Here is a 26,002-nt window from a genome sequence, read left to right as displayed (position 1 = left end):
AGACCGGTGTTATGTGGTCTCGGCGGCTGCCCCCAGTCACCAGTCTAGCTGCCGCATTCTGGATTAGTTGTAGTTTCCGAGTCACCTTCAAAGGTAGCCCCACGTAGAGCGCATTGCAGTAGTCCAAGCGGGAGATATTCTTGTGGTCAGCGTGACAAGCTGCATCTGGCGAGCCAGTGCAGCACACGGAACGCCGTTTACCTTCCTGCTGGTAAGCGGTCCCTATTTATCTACTTGCACCCGGGGATGCTTTCGAACTGCTAGGTTGGCAGGCGCTGGGACTGAACGAGGGGAGCGCACCCCGCCACGAGGATTCGAACTGCCGACCATGCGATCGGCAAGTCCTAGGCGCTGAGGTTTAACCCACAGCGCCACCCACGTCCCTTTAACCCGAGGTACCACTGTACAAACTTGCAACACATGGAAAAATTTGTGTATAAACATAGACTTGCCATGGGCAAATTTAACAATATTTGGCCAGAGACCAAAATGGGTGCACCATTCCTTTGTAAGTGAGGCCACACAAAAGTCACACACACACACACACACACACACACACACACACACACCTATCTATCTTGACAGGCAAAAGACATGAGGGCATCCCAACTGAGCAGAAGTGCTTGAGACTAGTGAGGGATATGGCCTGTTGAGAGTCCCAGGGGAAGGATGGAGAGGACAGGAGAGTCAGATTCAGCTCCCAGGCCTGGGGCTCCTCACACCCGCCTCATGTGGGATGTCAGCATCCAAAATGCATGTGCAAAGGGCAAGAACTGTGTGGCAGTTGTGGCAATTAGTTCAGTTATGGCAGTTAGTTAACAGTCTTAACAATTACAGAAGCAGGCATGTTGTATTGTGCTGTTGTCTGCCTCAGAGTTAACCAATCTGCTGCAATAGTTTGATCTACGTCAGATGTATTGGCAATGTAAGAAACATCCACCGGCATTGCATTGTCTACAATTGCAAGCACACTAAGCAAAAGTTATCTGTTATTTAAACTTTAAAAGAGTGTCTTGCAAAGGAGGGGGGCAGGGAAGAACTAATTAAAGGGTCAAACGACCCAAGGCTGACTTCCGCCTCCTCTGCTAATGGGAACTAGAGTTTAATTCCAACACCTCAAACCGTGCTTTGGAATGCCACAGCATGGCACGATATCCTTCACAGCGCATTAACATGCAGTAATGTTCCGAGGAGGGCACCCCTGGGGCTGGTCACCTCATGGGATAGAAAAGTTTTATGGCAGGCCCTGCTCATAGGTTTAAGGCTATTCCTTATCTTCAGGAGCTCCCACGTTGTGGCATGTTGCCTCACGGCTCCTAACGCTGATTCAAATGTTTGGCAAAGGTGCAGAGGATTTCAGATTTCTTCCAGGACTAGGACTGAAGCCCTTCCATAGGCAGCCTTTTTTTTCTGTTGGGGGGCATAATCCTTTGCCCACCCCCTAAGGGCTATAACCAGCCCCGAGCTAGAGGAGGGGGAAAAATAAAAGCGTCCTCATAAAAACTTTCAGTCCCATAAAATGCCAGGAGGTTTTCGGTTTTTGGACAAACAGTACCTTTTGCACAAGGGACGCGGGTGGCGCTGTGGGTTAAACCACAGAGCCTAGGACTTGCCAATCAGAAGGTCGGCGGTTCGAATCCCTGCGACGGGGTGAGCTCCCGTTGCTCGGTCGCTGCTCCTGCCAATCTAGCAGTTTGAAAGCACGTCAAAGTGCCAGTAGATAAATAGGTACCGCTCCGGCGGGAAGGTAAACGGCGTTTCCGTGCGCTGCTCTGGTTCGCCAGAAGCGGCTTAGTCATGCTGGCCACGTGACCTGGAAGCTGTACGCTGGCTCCCTCGGCCGATAAAGCGAGATGAGCGCCGCAACCCCAGAATTGGCCACGACTGGACCTAATGGTCGGGGTCCCTTAACTTTACCTTTTGCACAGCTCAGTTGGTTCAGAGCGTGGTGCTGATAACACCAAGGTTGCAGGTTCGATCCCCGTTTGGGACAGCTGCCTATTGCAGGGGGTTGGGCTAGAGGATCCTCAGGGATCCAACTCTACGATTCTACCTGACCCTTCATTTGGGAAACCAGAACACACATCTCGTTCTCTTTAGCTCCACTCAGCTTCGCGCTGAGCCTGGTAGCAATTGACACACTTGAAAGAACTTTAACTGAGCGGGCAGTATATTCTTAAGGCAAACGGCCCCCGGGGAGTATTCGGCTTGCAAAAAGAAAAAAGAAAATGCGCCGGGGGGGGGGAGGGAGAGAAAAAAACCCACCGGAGAGCTTATTATAAATATAAAGGGGAGGCGAGGGGAGGCGCTGTGCCTGCCCGATGCCTCCAGGGGGCGCGCGCGCGGGGTTTCTCCGCCTCCTTTTCAGCCCAGGCGCCCGCGCGCGCTCCAGAAGGCGGGCGTCTCTCGCTGCGCGGAGCTGCCTCTCCGCCCGCGCCCAGCCCAGCCCAGCCCAGCCCAGCCTCTCTCTCTCTCTCGCTCTGCCTTCTCCTCCTCCTCAGTCAGAGGCGAGCGGAGCCCGAGAGCGCGGAGGGATGGAGCCCGGCTTCCTGGAGGGATGAAACTCCCGAGCGCCCCACCGGCTCCCTGAGCGCCCCGCTAGCTGCGAGCGAGGATTTGCCAAGAGCGCGGCAGGAGCCCCTCCGTCCTGCGAGGGAGCGAGAAAGAGCCGGTTCGCGGAGCGCTCCATTCCTGCCAGATCCCTGGCTCAGGTAAGGCGGCTTCCCCTCGGCTGCTCCGCTTTGCATCCCACCCTCCCAAAAGGCATGCTGGCTAACTTTTTCTCTCCAGTGGGGTGTCTGTCTTTCTTTCTCTCCCTCCCAGACGCGCGTTCCCACGTTACGCAGCGCCTCTCGCCTCTCTCAGTTACGGGGGTCTCCCGGGGGAAGTTGGGGACCCCGGACTCTTGGGCAAAGAGCTGTGATTTCGAGTCCACGGGAAACAAAACGGTCCCTTTTTTTTTCATAGAGTTGTCCAGCGGGGAAGGGACCCTGGGGGTCATCTAGTCCAACCCTCCTGAAATGCAGGAATAGGCAGCTGTCCCATGCGGGGATCGAACCTGCAACCTTGGTGTTAGCAGCAGCATGCTCTCGCCAGCTGAGCTATTGGAAGCGGGTTGTGCTCTGTTCAGGTTATTGAGGGCAGTGGCGTAGCGTGGGTTGTCAGCACCTGGGGCAAGGCAAGTAATTTGCGCCCCCTAACCCGTGGATTTGCACCCCCTAACCCTAACCCCCAGATGTTGCGCCCGGTGCAGCCTGCACCCCCCACGCTACGCCACTGATTGAGGGGAAATAGGGCACTCATTGGGCTCCATTCGTCGGGATCCCTTTTATGTCTTTGCAAAGGGACCCCAGCCCAAGTTGGCGAGAGCGTGAGTCTCTCTCCCCCCCAGCGCTGCCCTCACTGCATGGGCTCCCACAGCTACTGCAGACTCTTTGCCTTGCACTTATTTCCCATCTGGGTAAAGTTGAGAGAGGAAGCAGCCTCGTTGTCGGTGGCAGTTACTGGTATAAGTGTATGTATATATATATATGTATCAGTTATTAAGTGTAAGGAATATCTTGAAAAACAATATTCTCTATAAAAAGAAAACTCCTCGATGGGCGTTTTGTTTCAAAACGTTAGATAATCATCTCCTGTACTGGTCTCTCTGTTTCAAAATCCTTGCACAGCTCCGTTCTCCCTCCCGGTTACTTTGGGTATCTGTGGCAGCCCCCTAAGTTGTGGCACTCCTTCCCCACAGAGGTGCACAGCTTCTGGTGAATGCTGAAAATGCACTTCTTAACCCTGGCTTTTGACACTTGAGGTGTAGAGTTTTAAAACCCACCTTATTTCTGCCATTGTAAATTGTTCTGAGCTGGGTTTTTTAATATTGTGTTTTAATGTTGTAACCCGTGTCGGGACCTTAGGGTGAAGAAGGGTGGATAATTGGTCATTATCAGTCATCATCATCATCATCATACCCAGTTCACCAACAACTTCTATTTTTTTTTTTGGCTCAAAGTACCCACCGATAGACGTCATATCCCTGTTGAGTTTCAGAATCTGACACCTGGCATTGAAGCCTTTCTATCTCTCTTCAGCTGTGCTGTGCTCAGCAGTGATTTCTGATCATCTGGTGATTCTTCATACCTGAGCTGCAGTCCTGTGCTCCTTATTACCTAGGTCTGAGCCTGAGCTGGGCTGCGTTCTGAGTAGGCATGCCTAACACTGTGCTTTCATTTTCTGATGAGAGCCCAGGCTGAAGCCATCGTTTACAAAAAGAATACACTGCATAATGTGTCAATAAGTATTTCCCCAGACCCAATATAACCCCAAGTGTTTACTGGCATGCCTTCTATTTGAATGTCTTGTTCTCTGGGCAGTGTAGGGCAATTTTTTGAGAGGCAAATGGGAGTTTGGTGCACAGGAGCAGTAACTGGAACTTGGGTGAGTTCTGGGTTCAAATCTGTTGCTGCGTTGACTTCTTCCACCTTACGTTTTACATGTGTGGTGGGTTACCAGTATTAATAAACAATAATATTGGGGCCAGTTCACAGATCTACCTAAAACACTTGCTGCGTTTGCGTAATAACCACAGGACAACCCAAATGAAGCAATGAGTGTGTGTGCGTGAAAAATATATATATATACAGTTATTAATGGCTTAGGGAAAACTTAAGGAAGCAGCATTTGTCACAAATAGTATCGGGAACATTGGCATTAACGGGAAACATCATTAGAAAGTAAGAAAGGATAGCTTTTGGGAGACCTCTTTGGGAAAATACTGTGTTTTGAAAGGCGACTAACAAATCCACTAAATAAAAAGAGGACTGTAAAATTGCTCACATTTCTAGTGTTCCTAAGGCACATTTAACCTCAGAGATAATTGCAGCCTTGTCTTGAGTAGTAGCATTTTTGTTGCTTTCAAATTGGCTTCTTTTCTGAAAACCTGGATTGGCTAGGATGTACATTTGGATCCCCTCCCCCTTTCAACTTCTCTCCTGAATTTGTCTGTGATTCGGGAAGTGCTTCGTGCCTCTTGATCCTAGGCATCTTTACTCAGAAATAAGTCCCACTGTGATCAATGGGACTTCCTTTCAAGTAAGTAGGCATAGGATTATAACCTGAATGAAAATGCCACGAAAGATTCTCTCTCCTTTCCTGAAGAGGGGGAAAGGATTCCAAAGTGAATTTCAGGGCTTCACCCTTCACCCCAATGTTTGGGGAGGGATAAGGAGAATCTGAGCCCAGCTTTGCAATGGTAGAGGTACATTGGCTTCCGTTTGCCTGCAGATGGCCAGTTGTCCCACCCCAGAAAAAGACCTTTGGGCTTGAGTTCGTGTCAACAAGAAAGGATGCGCATAAACAACTGTTCATTATTTTATTAAGATTCAATGTTCAGATTTCTTTTATTCTGGCTTTTTTTTGGATGGGGGTGGAGCGTTGTATTTTTGAACTGTATTTGTTGCATTTTTGAAAGCTGCAAGAGCTGTTTACCAATATCAATAAAAGATACAGGGGAAGGGCTTATTCAGAATACTCCTTGTTTGTTTTTTGGGGTTCCTTGGAGAGTTGCTGTGTCAGACTTAGGTGGGCCAGTGGTTGGGTCTTGGTATACTGGGAAAATACAGAGCTGTGCTTTCTTGAACATAAGTGCAATGCAGGGTAAATGGTGTTCCTTGCGTTCAGTGCTGACACCACCTATCTACGCATTTGTCCCAAGTAACTAGAACTTTCAGACTGCATAAGGAAACTCTGAGTCAAATATATAATAAATATGCCACATTAATGGCATCACCCTCTTGATGCACAGTCAGAATGGTCAGAAGCAAAGCTTTGAGGTAGTGTAGATTAGGGCTTCCCGAACTTGGGTCTCCAGCTGTTTTTGGACTACAATTCCCACCATCCTTGACTACTGGTCCTGCTAGCTAGGGGTGATGGGACTTGTAGTCCAAAAACAGCTGGAGACCCGACTTCGGGAAACCCTGGTGTAGATGCTTTGCTTGAGGATCTGGAGAGCGGACCAGGAATTTGCCTAATGCAAAAAGCTTGCAGGGACTTGAAAGAACAACCGTTTTATGGGATGTAGCATTCTTTGGAACTCATTGCCAGGGGATGTGGTAGCAAGAGTTGAAACCGGTTTCAGAAACAAGGATGTTGTCCAGTTTGATATGATTTTAGTCATTTATGTGCCACCCATTAATGGGTGGCTTATTTATTTATTCATTCATTTAGTAAAATACGCTTGCAATCAAACAGAAACCATCAATATGAAAAGCTGGAATTTCAGTAGAGCCCCCTACCCCAGCAGAAAACCAGCACAAAGAAGCATAAGATAAATTAGAAACAACACCAAAAGCTATCAAACATGGGAAATAAAAATGTTCAAAGAAGTGAAGCGTACGGAGCCTCAATTATTAAAAAGCCTGTGCGTGTTTACTTAGGCGTACATGACTATATGCATGTAAAAGGCTGGTTAATGTGGGTGTGTAAGAAAAACGGTTCCATGCATTTTTGGCAGGCAGTGTGTGGTTCAGGTTCCTCAACCTACACTCACTATCCTTGCAGCTGGATTTATTCTTAATAGGTCTGCATAGGATTGTATTGTAAACCAGGTCACTTCACTGAAGCATTCCCTGTTAGCATGCCAGAGTTCTGTGGGTGCCCTGCTAGCATGCAAACACTGCATGCATACTGGCATCTGAGAATCCTGGTTTAAAAGAGACACTGTGTGTATTGGAGATGGTGCACAGGTGTAATTTTCTTACATGTTTGATGTTCTATTTGAATTGGACCAAAATCCCGGGGGGGCGGGGGGGCTTTGATAGGATTGCAACTTCAAGCACAGCTGTGAAAAATAGGAATATTTCCCCAAACCCCAAAGACATTTATTTAGCATATGCCACATTCATTTTAATGAATTTTGCATCTGAATAAGAAGCTTAGAGTTGCAGCTCAAGGTTGCCATTCTAAGACTGAAGTTCTTCAGACACTTGCTAGAGTCAAATGGATTTTGCATTGGAGTAATAAGTTTGGGAAGGGACGTGGGTGGCGCTGTGGGTTAAACCACAGAGCCTAGGACCTGCCGATCAGAAGGTTGGCGGTTCGAATCCCTGTGAGTGGGTGAGCTCCCTTTGTCCCTGCTCCTGCCAACCTAGCAGTTCAAAAGCTCGTACAAGTAGATAAATAGGTACCACTCCGGTGGGAAGGTAAATGGCGTTTCTGTGTGCTGCTCTGGTTCACCAGAAGCGGCTTAGTCATGCTGGCCACATGACCCAGAAGCTGTATGCCGGCTCCCTCAGCCAATAAAGTGAGATGAGTGCTGAAATCCCAGAGTCGGCCACAACTGGACCTAATGGTCAGGGGTCCCTTTACCTTTACCTTAGTAAGTTTGGCCTTGCCACTTGGAGTTCTAATACTGCAATTCTAATGATACTTACTGAACGTGAAACACTGCAATATGTGTGTGCTCAGGGGTGAGCCCCTCTGAATTCTATTAGACTTACCCCATGGGCATTGCTAGGCACCGAAAACGACTCGGGGAACAGAGTCAATACACAGATTTGTCTCTAGGAATATTCAGATGGCAGGTGACTGGTAGCAATCTTTGGCATCATGCTCAGCCACCTTGTAAGCAAAGTTTTTTGTTTTAGAAAAGTTCAACGAGTAGGGTAGGAGAAGAAGGGAAAGGAGACCCAGGGTCCAGACCTGAGGTTTGGGCCCGCTTAACCACCCCAACAACTCCGCTGAACTTACTCCCAGGGTAGGATGTGTGTGTAGGATGAATGAAATAGGCTTTACTTCCACATAAGCCTGTGGCTTTCACTCTTTTGTCAGAGCTAGTTCCACTGAAATATGTGGAAGGCGATCCTATGCAGGCTCCTGTGGAAGTAAATCTTATTGCATCCACTGGTGTTATTTTGCAATCCTGTATGCACTTATCCAGGAGTAAGCCCCATGGACTTATTTCCTTTTTTATAATTTTTATTAATTTTAACATATAAATTATAATACATACCACAAAACTTCACCACTTATACAATCTTTCTTTTCTTTTTCTTTTTTGGACTTCCATCAGCACCTCTGATGATCCCCTGTTTTAACCACTTCTTATGCATTTCTTAAATTCATCTTGCCTTTAATTATCTTAACTAACCATCCTCCCCTTAGTCCATTTTTGCAATAGTTCCAATAATTCACCTCACAAAACTTCTTGCAAACCTACAAACGTAGTTTGATCATCACTATTACTTTTCAAATAGTCTGTAAATTTACACCAGTCTTCTGTGAATTTCTGGTCCCGCAGATTGCGGATCCTTCCTGTTAGTTTGTCTAATTCTGCATAGTCCATTAATTTCACCCTCCATTCTTCTTTCGTCGGTAATTCTTCTTCCTTCCATTTTTGTGCCAGTAATATTCTTGCTGCCCCCATGAACTTATTTCCAACCAGTGTGCCAACAGTGGTGTATAAAGTCAGGCGCAAGTCTCTCTCTTAAAAAGGTATTTCCAAACATGGATAGTATCCACAGGGTGTGCCTTTAGTTTTCTTGTGATTCTCTCAGTTGGGAATTGTCAATGTGATGACCTCCGTGTTTTGTAGGCTGCAACTCTCATCATCCCTGAACCATTAGCTGTGCTGGTAGATCTGATGGGAGAGAAACATCTGGAAGACCACAGCTTGGTCACCCCTATTGTAATTCACCAGGAACTGACTGTGACAGAGATGGGGTAGATCAGTAGCAGTAGCAGGTGATCTTTGCTGCCATCTACTACCCAATTCCTTTTCGCTGGAGATACCAGCGAACACATCTTGTGCTCTGAGCTGCAATCTTTTTCTGTAATGTAAACGTTGGGAAAATGGTAGAGCCGGGTTTCTCAAACCTGCGTGGTTATCTAAAGCTAAGGCTGTAATCCTAAACACACTAGTAGTAAGCACCAGTGAAATGAAGTGGGCTTGTGAGTAAGCAAGCCTCCGATCAGAATGCAAAAAGGATTACTTTCACGCATTGCATGTGCACTGCTGTGTTTTTCTAATCATTGTGAAGGCAGCTGAAGGGGTGAACTGCCTTAACTGAAGAGCACTGGGTTCAGCACTAAGCTGAGTGGATGCAAAATAATAATAATAATAATAATAATAATAATAATAATAATAATAGTATAATGCCTTTTGTATACAGGTGCCTACAGAGAATATCCATAAAAAGCAACTCTGCCAAAAGGAACATTGAGTGGAGGGAACCAGATTTTGTCCTCACTCAGGGTGCCATATTACCAAAATCTGGCCCTGCTGGGTTTATGGTGACGGGGTGAGCTCCCGTTGCTCAGTCCCTGCTCCTGCCAACCTAGCAGTTCAAAAGCACGTCAAAGTGCAAGTAGATAAATAGGTACCGCTCTGGCGGGAAGGTAAACGGCGTTTCTGTGCGCTGCTCTGGTTCGCCAGAAGTGGCTTAGTCATGCTGGCCACATGACCCAGAAGCTGTACACTGGCTCCTTCGGCCAGTAAAGCAAGATGAGCGCCGTAACCCCAGAGTCGGTCATGACTGGACCTAATGGTCAGGGGTCCCTTTACCTTTACCTTTTACTCCTGCATGCAGCCTCAGGAAGGAAGGAAGGAAGTTTCCCATTACATGCAGTCCAAGAACAGGATTTGAAACCTTTTGAACATTCAGGATTTGGAAGCCATTAACAATAGTTCCTGGTTAAAGAACCAAAAGCTCATCTGGTAAACAGGGCTGTAACTCAGTGATAGAGCATCTGCTTTGTATGCATTTGGGCCCAGGCATCTCTAAGACTCCTTATCTAGGGAAGACTCCTTATCTGGAACCCTGGAGAGCTGCTGAACTTCAGTGTAGACCAACAGTCTGATTTTGTATAAGCGTCTTCCTGCTGCACATCCTGGTCTCACAGTGGCCAACCGGAAGCCTGTAAGTTTGCACCTCCTGGGAACTATAGTTAACTGTGACTTCCTGAGTTGTTTTTCTGCTTATGCAAAGGGAAGAGCAAAGCTGTTTGCACAAAGCTTCTACATATCCTGGTTTACTAAGCCATAATTTGATCATGCACATTTGGCCAACAATATCCATTAGCAATCTACAGTTGTGTTAAATAAATGTCACTGTTTGTAATTGACAGCTGGCCCTTCCATAGCTGTTAACTTTTCCCTTTTCTTGCGAGGAATCCTATTCGGAATAAGGGAATTTAAAAAAAAGGGAAACGTTGACAGCTATGGGCCCTTCATCTCCTTTTCAGGTATATTGGTGCAATCCAATTACATGACTTGCTTGATTCTTCTCTTGTCTCCGTTCCTTATCTTGTTTCCACCTTCCTTTCATTTTTCTCTCTGGCAACTTCTTCCAGTGTCGTCACTTAGGCACGGTAAAGTGAGCTATTGGCAGCATCTAGTTCCAGAAACAGAGTTTCCTTTTAAGCAGTCAATTTTCTGTTGATTAAAATTAGCTTTGCATTCCAGTTTTTCTGCATATGTGATCCTTCATGATTAGTTCCACATTTGCTTTGGGGCCGTGTAAACATAAACATACAGCTAGACAATGTGGTGATTTTGTTAATTTTTCTCCAAGAAATGTTTAAACCCTCTGATTAATTTTAGACATGGTAGATAAAACAAAATACGAGTTCACGGTGCTCTTTTTAAAGCCTGTCTTCTGATTTTGTGCAGCTTTGATGATACTGCCTCAAAATAATTCATATCCATTATTTTCCATTGATGAACTGAGGTTAGTCTGGGAACTTGGTTAATCTTTATACGGCACATTTGATATTAAAACCGGCTGGGAGCGCTGCCTGTATATGGATCCTAAGATTGCAATTTGTCATTTGCTATGTACCTGGCTTTAAACCTGATTAAATAACTTTGTGTTAGAGCATCTCTTTTTGAGGTGCCCCACTGAATTATTGCAGAAAAGTTGAAGTCATTGTAGGGGATTATGTTTTTAAAGTCTAGAGCCTACCAACTGGTGGCATGAATGTAGCAGAACCTTTGCCATCTCATAGAAGTAATACATCTGCTCACTCAGGAAAGGGTCAGTGTAGACAATATCATGCTTGATAGATAATCTGTCTACCTTGGTATAAGACTGTTTCTTATGTTTCTATGACTTGGATTCTCTGATAAATTAATTTTTCATTCCTGGAAGGAAAGTTTTCTGTTTCCTCCTCCCCTGTTGCCTATCCCACATAGCTCAGGAGGGCCCCTTAATTATACAGAGATGCTTTTCAGGGAGTTGTAGCGGAGAGGACAGGAAAGTTTCCTTCTGAAAACTTCTTTAAGGGCTCATCCAGACTTCCTTTTGCACCATACTTCCTTTTTGCACCATGTTTTCCTGGGGAAACCAGCATTTTACTGCTGAATCAAAGCAAATGGCAGTCTTCAGAAAACTCAGTTGTCAGTTGCGGTTTTCCCAACGGAAAACACTGTGGGGGAAAAAACAACAAACCACCCCGAATGCTCAGTCACAGAGCTTTAAAGCTCAGACCTGTGCCTAGAAATGTGGTGCCAAAGGCAATCTGGATGAGCCCCAAGTCTCCTTAGGCTCCAACCTATTGATCCTGATTGAAAATGTATGCTGAACACATTATAGCAACGGGAACTTTGAAATCAAGGGAACTATTTCCACACAGTGGCCACAATCGAAATGCAAGTTGATGTTCAAGTCCAGTGAATGCAGTACATGTAACCATGGATTACTTGGTGTTCGATCATGGTCAGCATGTTTAGGTCAGACGTACAACCGAAGCAGGCAATATCTTCTAATAGATCTGTTGCTCTTTTAGATGTAATTAGAAGTGCACATCACTATCGCCTTCCATGACTCTGGTTTGATCTTTCTCCCCAATTTTCAATATGCCCTCCCCTCCATTGTTTAGTCTTAAATAAGAAAAAGGGGAAACTATAGGAATTCAATGAAGCAAATATTAAGACCTTTGTCTGGGGCTCTTTGGAACACATTTAAAGTTCATCTCAGAAGCATTGGATTATATGGGAGATTGGCTAGAGACTATTGGTAAGGCATTTTCTTAAGGTTGCAATCCAGAACACATTTGCTAGAATTACACAGTGCAATCATATGCATGCCTATTCAGAGGTGAGTCCCATTGAGTTCATACTCCCGGGTTAGATAGTATAGGACTAGCGATGTGTGAACAATCTGTTCCAACATTAATTCACACCTTCATCTGGCATTTTGCATTCTGCTACAATTGATTTAATTTGCACAAATCTTTATCCCACTTCATAATCCACAAATGTGGAAATACGTTCTTTTTCATATATCATAGCACACAATAGATATGCATATCTCAGCCACATCAGCATATATTTATATATCAGTAATTTTCCTCTGTGTTCTCTTTCAAAGTTAGTGAATTTCCAGTATTTTGTAGGAAAAAACAATTGAGAGCCTTATGGTAACTTAAAGACAAAGTTAATGAACAGACTAACGGTTCATTTATAATTTCAACCATATCTACTCTGAAGTAAGTTCTTTTCAGTTCAATGGAACTTACTTCCAGGTAAGTATGCTTAGGATTGCAGCCTATCCCACTCACTTAATCAGATGCATCTTGAGATCTACAGGTATAAAGTGGTAACCAAATTTAATAAATAATATTAATATTTTAAGTTGCAACATTTCATTACAAAAATTTGAGATTTTTTATCTCAGACTTAAAATGGTCATGTATATGTCTGGTGAAACATCACACTGGAAGTAATTTATGTTTCAGGCATTTGTAGTAATCCTGATTTGGTGACTGACAGTTTTAAATCTTTTTTCATGCCCGTGTATTCCTACCACATGAAAAAGACCCACAGTAGATGCCATGTTCTGTTGGTTTTTTAATTCAATTGGGATTTGACCGGAAGGATGGCAGGGACACTAGTAAAGCCAAAAATTCAAAGATTATGGGGATGGTTCAATGGTCAAAAATTCCACTTACAAAATGGACAGGCTGTTGAGTATCCATTTCAACACTGAGCTATCATGTGATATAAAAGCCACTTCTGGAAGCCAAACAGAATAAAACACAGGTGTAGTTTCCATTTTATTTGCTTCCAGAAAAAAAAAAAACAGTGTACAAGCCTGGACATCCAGAAAATCATGATTTGTGTAGGGGTGTCCATGATCCTGCAGGGTGCAGGAAATGTTCCACAAGCACCACTTAATTTCCAGGATTTACAGCTGTTCTGCAGGGCCCAGGTGATCCTGCAGAGACGGGGCAGGATCACCTGGACCCTGCAGAATGCAAGGATTCTGCTTCTGGAGCATCATACGCACCTCTGGATTGGCTGCTCAGTTTTAAGGAAAGCTGCAGAACAGACCTCTGCTCAACAGTTGTTGGACGGAGGCAGAGTTCCTGCTGCAGTACCTGCTGGCGTGGATGGAATTTTGCACGACGTGGCAGCACATAGGTACTGCAGTGTGAAAGGAGCGTTAGAAATCGGAGCAGAAAGGCTACTGGTATAATTGGTAAAGCTGACATGATAAATGCCATGTCTGAATGCAGCCTCAGCTAATTCCTAAAGCTGCTCATACACCCCTCTCTAGCCTCCATCTATGGAAGCCAGAGGCAAAATCCAGGGACACAGTAGAAACTTTGAAAGAGGATGAAAAGCAGCACCAGTGTCTTGGATATGTGTGTGTGTAAGGCTAGAGAGGGAGTCTGGTCTTAGGAAAGTCCAGGGGGTGGGAAACTGATAGAGAGGCTTGGGGGGCACATTTCTCCACTAAAAATACAGATTTGTATTATTGTACTAAGATTTTGGGGACGCGGGTGGTGCTGTGGGTTAAACCACAGAGGCTAGGACTTGCCGATCAGAAGGTTGGCGGTTCGAATCCCCGCGACGGGGTGAGCTCCCATTGCTCGGTTCTTGCTCCTGCCAACCTAGCAGTTCGAAAGCACGTCAAAGTGCAAGTAGATAAATAGGTACCGCTCCGGCGGGAAGGTAAATGGCGTTTCCGTGCGCTGCTGTGGTTTGCCAGAAGTGGCTTAGTCATGCTAGCCACATGACCTGGAAGCTGTACTCCGGCTCCCTCGGCCAATAAAGCGAGATGAGCGCCGCAACCCCAGAGTCAGCCACAACTGGACCTAATGGTCAGGGGTCCCTTTACCTTTACTAAGATTTTATTGGGATGACCTATTACGATGTGGTTGTTGTTGTTGCTTTTAAAAAAATGTGCGCTATGTGTGTGCGTGTGTGTGTGTGTTTTAATGTTCTGGGAACAGCTTCGGTTTTAATAAATAAAACTGAAGTGGCATAGGCTCGGTTCCTTTCAAAACTGTGGGGAAATATCCAGGTTTTCTACCTGAGTTTGCCAGATATGTATTGAAAAGGAGGAGCATTAGAAATGCCCTCTGGTTATTTAAGTAGGACTGGTTCAGTAAGTGACCTGCTACTACACTGATTTGATATTTTCTGGGGTGGTTGCTAGAATAGTTTCCTGTGCATGCCCAGGTGGAATATAGGCACAGAGGCATAACACAGACACTTGCTGGTGAAGCTTCTACTATCAGTGGCGAAGGGAGTATCTTAAAAACACGTAAAAACAAAACAGTCTTGTCTAGTCTTTGATTGAAAGGTTGCTTTAAATTCTGAGCAGCTTATGGAACCTTTGGGATAGAAAATGAAATTCATTTCGTGTTTCTTTTTCCAATGGCTAGAAGGTGCAGCGGGCGGGAATACTGTACTCTAACTTGACTTTAAACTAGCTCTAGATATCATGTGCGTAGCGCTCCCCACCCGCATTCCAATCCAAAGAGCAAAACAGTTAGAGGCAGCGTAGCAGAGCTAGCCTCTAAGTTGTTGTTAAACTACAACAACTCCCACCAACCCTGACCATTGCCTATGCTGGCAAGGGCTGATGGGAGCTGGAGTCCAGTAAGATCTGAGAAGCCTCACATTGGGTAGTCCTGCACTTTAGTATATTAATGAACTTCTGCTTTGATATGGCACAGGACAGGAAGCATCTCAGAAAGTGACAAATAGAGCCTATTTAAAAAGGACTCTACCCTTGGATTGAATCGGTAAGCTCTGGTGGCCTCTACCAGAAGATGCTGCTACTGGTGGTGGTGTGCCTAGAGCAGGCATAGGCAAACTCAGCCCTCCAGATGTTTTGGGACTACAACTCCCATCATCCCTAGCTAACAGTACCAGTGGTCAGGGGTGATGGGAGTTGTAGTCCCAAAACATCTGGAGGGCCGAGTTTGCCTATGCCTGGCCTAGAGCAGCAGTGAACTGTTAGAAAACAGACCTGCATGTACCTTAGCTCTTAGATGAGGTGGAGGTCATTGTCTTGTGGCCACGTTGAAGTAAGAGTCAACTGCAAGCTGTATGTGGGACAACAACAACAACAACTATCTGACTTTTAGAAGGCATCTGAAGGCAGCCCTGTATCAGGAAGTTTTTAATGTTTGATGTTTTACTATGCTGTAAGCCGCCCAGTGTGGCTGGGGAAACCCAACCAGATGGACGGGGTATAAATAATAATAATAATAATAATAATAATAATAATAATAATAATAATAATAATTTATTAATTAAATGTGGAATTTTGCCAAGGGTGAAGGGCACCATCTTGTTTTCCTAATCAAGCAGTGAAATGCGTTGGGTAGGGAGTCTTAAATTTAGTTGTTCACATCATTTTGCAATTTAAAATAAATAAAAGTCCTCATGAAAATTCACCAGAGAATTTCTCCTAAAAGGCACTCTTTTTTTTTTTTTTTTGCAAAGCAATTTCCCCCAATAGAATGCTCTTTTCACTCTGTGCATTTATGTGCCAATTTTACCACCCTAAACAATTTTTTTTGACATGTTATTTGGCTAGGGAACTGTGTTGCAGAATTTGGACAATTTTGAAAGATGGCTGCTTTTGGTTGTTAGGGAAAGTAAGGGGAAATGTGTGTGCATCTTATAGAGCGAATGCAGGCTGCACAGCTATTCCAGAAGCCAGAACAGCAAGAGGGATTGCTGCTTTCACTACGCAGCGATCCCTCTTGCTGTTCTGGCTTCTGAGATTCAGAATATTTCCCCCCTTGTTTTCTTCCTCCAAAAACTAGGTGCGTCTTGTGGTCTGGTGCGTCTTATAGAGCGAAAAATATGGTAGGTCAGATTGCCTTTAGAAGCCACCTGGAGTTCCTTAGAGGGAAAAAGTGGGATATAAATGCAATCAATCAATCAATCAATCAATCAATCAATCAATCGTGTATTGATAGCTACGTCTCTCTTTCCCCCACACCTGACATCACATATGGCCTCATGTTTGGGGAGAACAACCTTACAGGGTGAATCTGAACCCTTTGTGGGCTGAATTCAGCTGGCAGTCTAGAGGTTTCCTACCTCTGGCTTATGGGATCCAATTTTTTCCTCCTCCTTGCCATCCCACCAGAGTACGGGCTTATATGGAAAAATTCCAGCATGAGTTAGGTTGTAGTACATACAAGGTCACAGCTGGTCACTTGTGGCTTTGGGTGCTTGTGGTGGCTGTTCCTCCAGTCTGCATAAAATGACAGTAATAATAATAAATTATTACTTAAACCCTGCCCATCTGGCTGGGCCTCCCCAGCCACTCTGGGCAGCTTCCAACAGGATATTAAAGGTAAAGGTAAAGGTACCCCTGACAGTTAAGTGCAGTTGCGAACGACTCTGGGGTTGCGGCTCTCATCTCGCTCTGTAGGCCGAGGGAGCCGGCGTACAGCTTCTGGGTCATGTGGCCAGCATGACTAAGCCGCTTCTGGCGAACCAGAGCGGCACATGGAAACGCCGTTTACCTTCCCACCGGAGTGGTACCTATTTATCTACTTGCACTTGACGTGCTTTCGAACTGATAGGTGGGCAGGAGCTGGGGCCGAGGAATGGGAGCTCACCCCATTGCGGGGATTCAAACCGCCAACCTTCTGATCAGCAGGCCCTAGGCTCAGTGGTTTAGACCACAGTGCCACCTGCGTCCCAATAGGATATTAAAAACACAATAAACATCACACATTAAAAACTTCCCTAAACAGGGCTGCCTTCAGATATCTTCTAAACCTTAGATAGTTGTTTATTTCCTTGACATCTGATGGGATGGCGTTCCACAGGGCGGATGCCACCACCGAGAAGGTCCTCTGCCTGATTCTCTGTAGCTTCACAGTGAGGGAACTGCCGGAAGGCCCTCAGCGCTGGACCTCAGTGTCTGGGCTGAACAATGGCAGTGGAGACGCTCCTTCAGGTATATACTGGGCCAAGGCCGTTTAGGGCTTTAACAGCTGAAGGCAGCCAAAACTTTAAAAAGCAATTTCTAAGTTTCTGTGCATGGGCGATGGATAAGATTATGTGGCTGATGTGGGAATCAGATTATTAATTTTAAATATGCATAGCATAGCTGATGTGACCGTCATGAATGCAGTTTGGGGGATGATTAATAGTGGGGCCTGTAACCAAGACTACCGAACTTGACCTCGTGACTCCTTCATCAAGCAGCCTTTCAAATGAGCAGTGAAACCTATATTTATCTCATATCTAACACTTTTTTTCAGTGTTGTTCTCAAGGCATTCTCTTCAAGGAAGGAAATGCAACAGCCAGCCTCTCATGGTGAGAGACCCAAACAAAATTACCCAGGAAATCCAGTTTCTCCTTCCCCATAATTTAGAAAGGAACCGTGTTCTGTGGAGTTATAATAGGTTCTTTCTTCCCACCCACGACCACCCAATGGCGGTTCAGGGCCTGCAACAGGGGCATGGCTTAAGACACTTTGGACCTGGGTATCTGAAGCCTTATCTACTCCTCTATGAACCTGCTATGGTCTTCTGAGGACCTTCTCTGGGTACCCTGCCTTCTGAGGTGGGCAGTGGCCTCCACAACTACGTAAGGCTGTGTCTACTGTTAAACAGACTGAAATGGCCCCCTTAGGCAGTTGATTTTGGGTGTTGTGAAAGGGAACATTTTCATAAGAACATAGGAAGAGCTCACTTTCCCCTCCTGCCGTTTCCAGCAACTGGCGTTCAGAGGCATGCTCTGCTTCAGTTGGTAAAAATAACTTGGCTGGACTTGGTTTCTATGGAAAAAAAAGCATAGGGAAACTATGGAGAAACTCAGACTTGCTGCTCTGCCCCAGGAAACCTTGGGTTGGCTGGCTGTGCTTGGCATCACCCCTCGTGTCGTTTTGATGCCAGGTGAAGCGTCCACAGGCCATTAAATTGCATTGATTACAAGTGGATTTTTTTCAAGCACACTAAAGGGATTGGTGGCTTTACCAGGTGAATGTCTGCCCATCACATTCAGACTAATGCAGCCCTATTGGGAAAGTAAGTTTCCCATTGAATGCCATTGTCATTCAGCATAACAAAAGAGGAGGAAATTTCAAACATGCATCTAACTTATTGAGACAAATTGAAGTTGCATGTATTTCAATCCCAGGATATTAATTTACAGCTCTGGAGAAAGCAGAGCATGCCGCTTATTTCAACGATGTTTCAGTGACAGAAAAAAGCTTCATTTTCTTTCAGTGTTCAGAAATATATCCTAGAGAAAAACATAGGACACGCTATATTATTTTTTTGGAATATGTTGTTAGTTCTCTTTAGGCACCCTCTTAAAGCTGTAGCAGTCTCGATGAAACAAAGTCAAGGTTTGGGAGATAGATTGATAGATAGATAGGTAGATAGAGTGCTGAGTATCCACTTTAAATACTGGGGTGAGTGTTTATTTTCAAGATAGTTCAAGAGGAGGTGAGAGGCTGGCTGTTGCTATTTGAGTGGCAGGACACTAGGGGGCACTGGAGTACAAGCTGAAGCTCAGTACTTAGAAAGTACAGAGCAAATTATATATATGAGTGGGAATTGTGTGTGTGTGTGTGTGTGTGCGCGCGCATAGGTGCAAATAGAGTAGGGTTGGGTTGGGTTGTTGTCCCTCGATTCCAACTCTGAGATAAGTTGGACACTGTTCTCCAGTTGCAGAAGCTGCAGTCCCCTGCTAAACAGCACCCAATGCTATTTAGAACACACCCTTTTGTTTTATTAATCCAGAATATGCCCATACGGTACTGTATGGAATGCCTTCCACCAAGACACAGCACTCATAAGCATGGTCCGGAGGAAATGGCAAAGGAAATCTATCTTCCTCCCACTTTTTAATCATCCTGATTGGAAAAATTGGGCCAGAATCAATCTTGCCCAACATTTGTCAAGTGGGATTGTGTGTGTGTGTGTGTTTAAAATCATGTTCTTCTAAAAGAAAGGAGCCAGAAGAGAGCTGGGCTGTTCTTCCAGTGATTTCCTTCTAAATCTCAATCTCACTCTTTCTGTATTCCCAGTCCAAGAGAATTATTAATTACATTTCCCCCCCATGCCAGGTCTCCAGTGAGATTAAGGCAGTCTACATGGTTCTCAAATATACATATAACACCACATAATGCTTATTCCACACTTGTAAGGAATTGATTTTTCATTGTGGCAGAACCTACACTCTCCCCAAGCACCTTCACTGTATTGTTTTCCCCACCTGTTAAAATTTTTAGTTAGGCAAACCTTCCCAGAAACATAAAGCTGGCGTGCATTTTAACATGTAACAGTATTTTATAATGTCTGGATGCTGCTTTATATTGTTAGGCCAGCTTGTTTTTACCTTCTGACCTTTATCAGTAGCTTTAATGTATATTTTATAGAGATTTGTACGGTTCTCATATGTAGGCGCAGGGCTGGTGGGTGTGGCTTGGCTCAGGTGGCCTCCTGAGCCAAATGGGGAGGCCTCTCAGGTCTAATTTATGGCTTGCGAACTGGCAGATTCTCCACTCCAGCAACAAAAAGCTGGCAAGGGCTGCACAGAGCAATCCAAAGTGTTTTTAAAATAAGATGCTTGTAACAGAGAGAAGACAGTGAGACTAATAAGCTGCATTGCTGTAGAGTTGCAAAAGTAGACTGCCATTGAACATCCTGAGTCAATTGCTTCGCTCTCCCTACCTGAGTCTTCGCAGCAATCTTTGAATAATGTTTGTCCCTTACGTTTCATCCAGCACACTTACTATAATTTGCAATTGCACTTTGCTCAATCTGACCAAGACCAGAACTAAATTGGGCATTTTTGGAGGAACTAGGGTGCTGGACAAGCCATGGATTGATCCAGGGTTGGACTGGATCCATGGCTCTCACGAGGCGGAACATCAGGCAGGAAGGAGAGGCAGGCACCGGGCAGGAAACTTGTCAGAAGGTCAAGACAAACCCTGACCACTTGCTATGTCTTCCTGGGAGACATGGCCTGCCTTGCCCTGCCTGCCTGATAGATGCCTGTCCCTGAAGCAGTACCACCCATGATTTAATGACTCCATCAGCAGATGCATCAATTCTTCATGTTGCAAAGGGAAGCCACTTGCAAAGGAGCACAGGGCAGGATCAGTGCCTCCAAGAAACAGCTATTCAGCAGAGGTACGGATCCTGCACAGTGCAGGATTCTCCTTTGCGAGCAGCTTCTCTGAGAATCCTGCTTATTTGAACATTGAACATGGTGGGTTTTACTTGTGAAAAACATGATTGCACTATTAGCATATTACAATATTTTATGTCAATAAGTAGCTCTAAGATATCTGGGGCTTGATTTACCTTCGGTTGCAACCATAATGAGATGTTGCTGGAATTAGCAAGGAGAAGGGCGGGGGGAAGCCCTGGCGAATAAAATGTAGCTCTATTTTGATATAACAAAAATTAACTGCAAATCTCAAGCTAGCAAGATCTAAAATCAAGCCAGACAGCTGTGCCTTGTTGGGTCTGCTGTTAATTACTTTCCCAAACTGCTGTTTATCACCCGTGTGTTTGACAGTTGATGAGTGTCTAGACATGCATGTGTGCGCATGGACTCCAGATGTTCACTTTTGGTATGGATTTGCCCTCTGTACATTATGTGCTCCAGCAAGTGTTCAGCAGATGTTTCGAGGGATTCATTAAGTTTAATGAATACATGGAATGATTTAAGATTAGGGAAGGCATGCCAACCAAGCAGTTTTGGATTTGCATTATCCAAGAGGAGGGATAGAGAGTTCTTTGTACAGTGGTACCTCGGGTTACAGACACTTCGGGTTACAGACGCTTCAGGTTACAGACTCCGCTAACCCAGAAATAGTACCTTGGGTTAAGAACTTTGCTACAGGATGAGAACAGAAATCGGGCAGCGGTGGCGCAGCGGCAGCGGGAGGCCCCATTAGCTAAAGTGGTGCTTCAGGTTAAGAGCAGTTTCAGGTTAAGAACGGACCTCCGAAATGAATTAAGTTCTTAACCCAAGGTACCACTGTAATATGAAACATGCCTTTTTAAGGGTGAAGGAAAGCCAGGCATCACCCCTTGGTCTTACCCGGATGACCTCTACACCAGTGTTTCCCAACCTTGCGCCTCCAGCTGTTTTTGAACTACAACTCCCATCATCCCTGACTAGCAAGACCAGTGGCAAGGGATGATGGGAATTGTAGTCCAAAAACAGCTGGAGGCACAAGGTTGGGAAACACTGCTCTACACCACAGTGCTATGCACAGTTGCACATAAGTAATCTACCTGGGCACAGCTCTTTCTCTCTCTAAATTGCCAAGTGGTGTATAATAAGTCTGATTGTTGTGTGAAGCACAACTGAAATGCACAAACCAATCAAAACACACATACATAAAGCCATTATTAAAAACAAGAATAAAATTAATGGAACATTTAGACTGGGTGTATCTCAAGTAACCTTGAGGGTAACTTAGGTTAGGCTACTGCCCTGCATTGTATGGGGGGGGCTGCCTTTGTAGACTTCTCAGAAACTTTGCTTACTAATGTTACAGCTAAGTGACTTACTAGCACTGGTTACACAGAAAAAAGGTAAAGGTAGGGATGCGGGTGGCGCTGTGATCTAAACCACTGAGCCTCTTGGGCTTGCCGATCAGAAAGTCGCCAGTTCTGATCCCTGCGATGCGGTGAGCTCCCGTTGCTCTGTCCCAGCTCCTGCCAACCTAGCAGTTTGAAAGCATGCCAGCACAAGTAAATAAATAGGTACCGCTGTGGCAGGAAGGTAAATGGCGTTTCCATGCGCTCTGGCTTCCGTCACAGTGTTGCATTGCGCCAGAAGTGGTTTAGTCATGTGTCAGGGAACTGCCATCGGAAAGGCAGGTGGTGGAGGGGCTCTCGGAAGCTAGGAGAGACTCAGCAGCGGAGGAAGGTACCAGCAGGGGGAGAGAGGGAAATCAGAGAGAAAGTGAGTCGAAGGGATGGCTCAGGGAGTCTTCCAGCGAAAACAGTGGAGAAGTCTCAGGACCTCCTATAGGTACACCCACTCCTCGCCGGAAACTGTCGCGCCGAGAATCCAGAAGACGCGTTTCCGTTAAGGAGCTTTTATGCTGGAGTAGATTCCGTAAACGCCCACTGTCGGATTCTGCCAGCGATTAAGGGAGTCATGTTCAAGGGCTCCGCTAAGGACAGAGTTTGAGAACCATGCCCAAACTCTGAGGGACTAAGCTTTTACGCACAAGCAGCTTATCATCCCATCACATCATGCTAGCCACATGACCCAAAAAGCTGTCTGTGGACAAACGCCGGCTCCCTCAGCCCGAAAGCGAGATGAGCGCCGAAACCCCATAGTCGCCTTTGACTGGACTTAACCGTCCAGGGTCCTTTACCTTTTTTACCTTTATACAGAGCCCATTGCATCCGTTCTTACACAATCTTTTTCTGAAATTGCTTTGTAACATGAATATAAAGTTGACACTATTCAGAATGCTCATTTGAATTGGGCTAAACATGCTGTAGAGTACATAACCAGCAATATGGATACCCCACTGAGATACTATCATATTTTCTTTTTCTGCCCCTAATTGCTTCCTGGGTTAAGCAGAGCCTGGTTGAAGCAACAATTGAAAAGAATCAAATGAGAAAACAAGGTGTGTTTGTTTTGGAAACATGTTACCTTGTGAAATGCAGTTTATAATTTTAAAATTAGATTCTGGAATTGCATCTGTTCCGAACGTTGTGCTCTAATGAATGGCAGGTTTAAAGGGGCGAGTGGGCAAGCGAAATATAGCAGGTGTGGGGCACAGCATTTTGGAAGGCTTTGCTGCCATGATCCTTTCCCAACGTTTCATGCCAATATGGCAAATCTAATTAGATGGGATGTATTTCAGTTCAGCTGAATGGGAGACTCAAGCTTGTATTTGTTTTTTTCATGCTGAAATCAATGAAACTCCAGCCTTGTTCAGGCATTTGCCTTGTTCAAGAGGAGTGGCGCGTGGGCACCCTTACTAGCCCTGCCCCCCACAAGCTTCACCTGGCCACCTTTGCATGCTGAACTGGAAGAGGGGGGAATCTTTGCATGTTCACCGAAATGTGCTTAGAATCTTCTGCATGATCAGGAGTCCCGTGCATTCAGTGTCCTTTTTCACACAGAGGATTCTAAGTGTATTGAGCTGAATGTGCAAGCATTGCCCCCTTCAGACATGCAAAATTTGTTAATGAAGGAATGGGTTTCCCAAAACCCAAAACTGACTGTTCAGGCAGTTTTAAACTTCACCAGAATCCCTATTTTTCCTTAGCTAAAATGCACAAACTTGAGCCGTTGAGCAAATGCATAACTCTCTCCTTTATCAGTTTGTGACGTCAAGGATGACCCTGACTGTATCAGTAGAACAGAGAAAACACGTTTGTGCCTTATCTTATGTTCTGACCACAAAGGCGCACAGACCCAAGTCTGGGAACAACGGCAGAAGCGTGTCTTCGGAGATGATGACCTCTTCCTCCAAGATAAGAGTAGGAAGAGGAAGATCCTTTTATGGTCAGAAGTACAGGAAGGAATTCCCTTTTATGGTTAAGAATACCAAAGCAAGAACGTATGTGATGTCAACCTGCATACATAGGCTGACCTGGTTGGATTCCTGGGGAAGGAGGGAGAGGGTGTCTGGAGGATATATATACTGCATGAAACTTCTCATTTCTTTGGACTTGCTGTGGACTTGATCACGCAAGTGCCTTCTGCTATCCGGAGAGCAGAATAAACTCTTTCTTGGAATCAACCTCGGTGTCATTTGACTTCCTTCCTCCTGTCCCGGAGCAACGCAGACCCAATCGGTGAACTCCAATAAGGCTACATTTCAACTTGTTTTAATTCTCAATTTTAAATGGATGCAACCCACTCTGGGATCTGCTGGTGAAGGGTGTTCACTATTATGCCATTTGAGTGTGCCGGTCAGTAATCACACAGTTCAAAGATGGAGTTAATTATTTGTTAGCAAAAACACTTGAGTGTTGGGCCTAATGAGCAGAGCAGAGCAGACCCCCCCCCTCCCAGTAGGCCTTACCCCATGAGACTAGTTGCTCCTGTTTCCTCACAGCTGTCTAAATCCTCTCCTCTCCAGGGCTTCTTGCAAGCAATTGGAGACTGCTCCTGCATGCAGTCTGTTGCTGCCCCACCCTTTTCAGCCCCCTTCTGGTTCTAGGAGACCAGGGGGAAGGGAGCTTGTTATAGCAGGAGAAGGAGACACCCGTGACTCTTCACCAGCCTGACTCCTCTACCTCTTGGCCTCGCACTCGCCTGCTTCAGCTTCTGCCTCTGATTTTGCATTTCTCTCTGCCACAGACTCTCCCAGCTCACTAAGCCCTGTTACCTTCAGCTTCTGACACCTCCTCCTCCCAGTCATCTCTGAACACTCATTGTTGTCCCACCATTCCCCTGACTCTGAGCCTTCTTCCCTTAGGGGGTTCCCCAGCTGGTTCCTCGCACCATTTTGATGCATCAAACCAGTCCATGGCATGCTAGTAGCCTGTACGGTACACAGGGCATCACTATGAGTAGCAGAGCTAGCTCCACACATTCCTGCTTGTTCCTTCAGGCATTAGAAGTGCCTTTATTTGTCTTGATTGTGCCATAATGATACAGGCAGGGCTTTGTGTGTGTTTGTGACAGTACTCACTGGTAGAAGGTACTGACGCCGCTTTTCTTTGCTGCCCATGGCAGCCATTTTTTTGAGTTGCACTACCATGCTGTGTTGCTAGTCCTGTTTCTTCACTGTTTCTATTGCGCTGCTTAAGGTAAAGGGACCCCTGAACATTAGGTCCAGTCGTGGCCAACTCTGGGGTTGCGCGCTCATCACGCTTTACTGGCCGAGGGAGCCGGTGTGCAGCTTCCGGGTCATGTGGCCAGCATGACTAAGCCGCTTCTGGCGAACCAGAGCAGCACATGGAAACATGGTTTACCTTCCCGCCAGAGCAGTACCTATTTATCTACTTGCACTTTGATGTGCTTTCAAACTGCTAGGTTGGCAGGAGCAGGGACTGAGAAACAGGAGCTCACCCCGTCGCAGGGATTCGAACCGCGACCTTCTGATCGGCAAGTCCTAGGCTCTGTGGTTTAACCCACAGCGCCACCCGCGTCCCTAGTAACCAATGTAGTGCCCAACATACATTGTTAGACTACAGCTCCCATCATACCTGGCCACTGGCGAGCACGTTGTGCGGCATGTGCATGTCTCAACAGGATTTTGAGAGGGCCTGGCCTCCTCCTTGGAAATTGGGGAGGGGGTTGTTATCTCTCCAATGGCGCCCATGTTTCCAGGGCTTTATAAAAGTAAAAACAACAGGTTGCCCATCTGTGGTTTAGCTGTTTACATTAACAGTAGTTCAGATTTAATAAAAAGTAATCGTATCAAATCAAATAGCTCTGTGTAAAAGGATTTGAAAGAACGGGATAATGAATTTGTCATGGCTTCTGTCATGAGAATACAAGCAGTGAGAATCATCGTTCATTCTACAATGTTTTACTCTGAGACAATTTGAAGCCAAAGCCTCCTAAGAACCAATCAGTGAACAACAAACACTGTTTGGTAAATGTACAGGGGACAGTGGAAACGCAAGGATAGCAGCTGTTACGCTTTGTAGGCCAGGTAATAAGGGAGGTTTAAATGCACCTGATCTCCAGCTTTAATCTCCAACTTTAGTCCTCCAGCCATACCAAAAGATAGCTTAAGGGAGATCTGAATGCACCTGATCTCCGGTTTATGAAGCAACACAAAGGCACTTGAGATT

General features: G+C 45.5%; 1 protein-coding gene across 6 annotated transcripts in view; it reads left to right on the top strand.

Annotated features, from left to right (window-relative positions):
• CPNE4 (copine 4) overlaps window positions 1-26,002 on the top strand; it is a 278,514-nt gene that overhangs the window by 76,047 nt on the left and 176,465 nt on the right. For 4 of the 6 annotated variants that reach the window (XM_081882135.1, XM_081882140.1, XM_081882137.1 and 1 more), the window contains one exon: window positions 2,502-2,711. The exons of the other annotated variants lie outside the window; for them this stretch is intronic. The gene's annotated coding sequence lies outside the window, so the exon portion shown is untranslated. The remainder of the gene's footprint in view (window positions 1-2,501; window positions 2,712-26,002) is intronic. 6 annotated transcript variants of the gene reach the window in all.

The sequence above is a fragment of the Podarcis erhardii genome (assembly GCF_964252035.2).
Source record: "Podarcis erhardii genome assembly, chromosome: 12".
NCBI lineage: Eukaryota > Metazoa > Chordata > Lepidosauria > Squamata > Lacertidae > Podarcis > Podarcis erhardii.
The sequence above is the reverse complement of the archived record's forward strand: the minus strand, read 5'-3'. Positions and strand labels throughout refer to the sequence as shown.